This window comes from Montipora capricornis, chromosome 6 (assembly GCF_036669925.1).
Source record: "Montipora capricornis isolate CH-2021 chromosome 6, ASM3666992v2, whole genome shotgun sequence".
Lineage (NCBI taxonomy): Eukaryota > Metazoa > Cnidaria > Anthozoa > Scleractinia > Acroporidae > Montipora > Montipora capricornis.
In genome coordinates, this window is record NC_090888.1 from 31,621,136 (window position 1) to 31,623,635 (window position 2,500).

Sequence of the window (2,500 nt, forward strand, 5' to 3'; positions counted from 1 at the left end):
ACATGTTCACTACAAAACAGCAAAGAGACATAATGAATGCGGCTCAAACAGGATCTGGCGTTAAAATAACACCGACTAAAACACAATCAGGTGGATTTTTAGGCACTTTGTTAGCTAGCATTGGCATACCTTTGGCTTTGAATCTTGTCAAAAAGCTAACGGGAAGAGGAGCACCTAGGGTAGGTAGACCACCTTCGTCGAAAAAGGATGGTACAGGTGCACCTAGAATGGGAATGCCCCCTCCATTTTATAGTTATCCGCCATATGTGACTGGTAATGGTAGAAAAAAAAAAACATCCTCAACCAAAAAAGGAAAAGGGTTACTATTGGGAAAAAACAGTCCATTCAATTCAATCCCAATCATAGGAGACATATTGTGAAACCCAAATTTCACAAAAACATACCGATGTCCAACCATGATCTAATGAAATGGTGTAAATATTTGAATATACCAATCAATGATGTACTCTCCAGAGATGAAAAAGTTCCACATAACCATAAACAGGCGTTATTCATTTACAATCTGGAACCAGCTTATATGTCAGGATCTCACTGGGTAGCCACTTATGTTAAGGATAATGTAATAAATTATTTTGATTCGTTTGGTATGCCACCTTTTCAAGAGATTGTAAATCATGCCAAAAAGAAAAATCTGACTTTGTTACATCAAAACAATCAGATACAAAACATACAAACAACAACTTGTGGGTATTTCTGTTTATACTTTCTGAATGAAATGAATAAGGGTAATTCGTATTATGATTTATTACAAGTATTCGATATAAATGATACAATGAAAAATGAGAGATTTATCGAATATTATTTCAGAAATATCTAACTTATATGTATTATGAAATCATATTGTGTTAAACAAAAGAAAGTGACTGAATGTGTTGAACCTTCAGGTTACAAAACAGCTAAAAATGGTAGACTAATGTTCTTTTGCACTTGTGCTGAATGTGGTATTACAAAGACCAAATTTGTTAAAAAACAGGGAAACTAAACAGCCCGTTGGGAGCGGGCTTACTCAGTGATATTGCTAATACTGGAACAGAATTATTTTTAACTAAAGGAGTACCTTATCTTGGCAAAAAAGCCGTTGAAATGGGCAGATATTATGGTTCCGAATTAATGAGAGATCCAAAGTTGCAGAAAAAAGCAATCGATTATGGTTTGAGAAAAATGAACCCTCTACTTCATAAAGTGGGATCAGAAGCTCTCGATCAATTGTCAACAAAAATAAGACCGAATAAAAAATACACAACAAACAGAAAAGATCTTGATGGCGGTGCTGTTGACATTCACAAAGCTATTGGTAAATTACCGAAATCAAAAGGCGGATGGACATTACCTGGGCATCATTACACCGGACCATATAATGATTTAGAAAATCAACTGAAGTATGACCCAAAAACTGGTCAAATATTGGAAATATATGATATGCCCACTGGTAAAACTGATGCAATAGCAATGCAACACGATGTTGATTATTCCGTCTGCAAGGATGACAGGAAATGTAAAAACAAAGCAGATAGGAAAATGGTTCAAGCTTTAGACAACGTACCGTATAATGAAAGACAATGGGGGCATTGGTTGGCAAGAAATGTTATCAATACAAAGCAGAAACTAGGTCTTGGAGTTTCAAAAAACGGAAAAAGCCGTCGGGTAACTGGCAAGAAAAATTAGCAGATGAATTACATGCATCTATAAGACGCAACTTTACTTGGCGGCGTGTAATCGTAAATCATATTGATGAAATATGGGCAAGTGATCTGGTTGAAATGCAAAAATTCAGCAAATGGAATAAAGGTTATCGGTATCTTCTCATGGTTATTGATGTTTTCAGCAAATACGGTTGGATTGTCCCATTGAAGGATAAGAAAGGTGAATCTGTCACTGAAGCATTTAAAACAATATTCAGGGAAGGCAGAAGACCACAATATTTATGGGTTGATAAGGGAAAGGAGTTCTATAACAAACACTTGAAAGACTTGTTGGATAAAAATGGGATACATATGTACTCCACTGAAAATGAAGAGAAATCCTCGGTGGTTGAAAGGTGGAATAGAACAATTAAATCCAAAATGTGGAAACAGTTTACAGTTCAAGGTAATACAATGTATCTCGATATGCTGCCCAAACTGGTAAAACAGTACAACAACACAAAACATTCAAGCATAAAGATGACACCTGCAGAAGCATCTAATAAGAGGAATGAAGGTATAGTTTACTTCAATCTATATGGTGATACGGAGCCATCAAAACAGAAACCTAAATTCAAAACAGGTGACCAGGTTCGAATATCCAAGTATAAACGGAATGTGTTTGACAAGGGTTACACACCAAATTGGACCGAAGAAGTGTTTACAGTTGATAAGATCCAATACACTAATCCAATAACATACAAACTAAAAGATCTCAGAGGTGAAGACATCCAAGGGAGTTTTTATGAACCTGAATTATTAAAAGCCCTACAGGATGTTTTTCGTATTGATAAAGT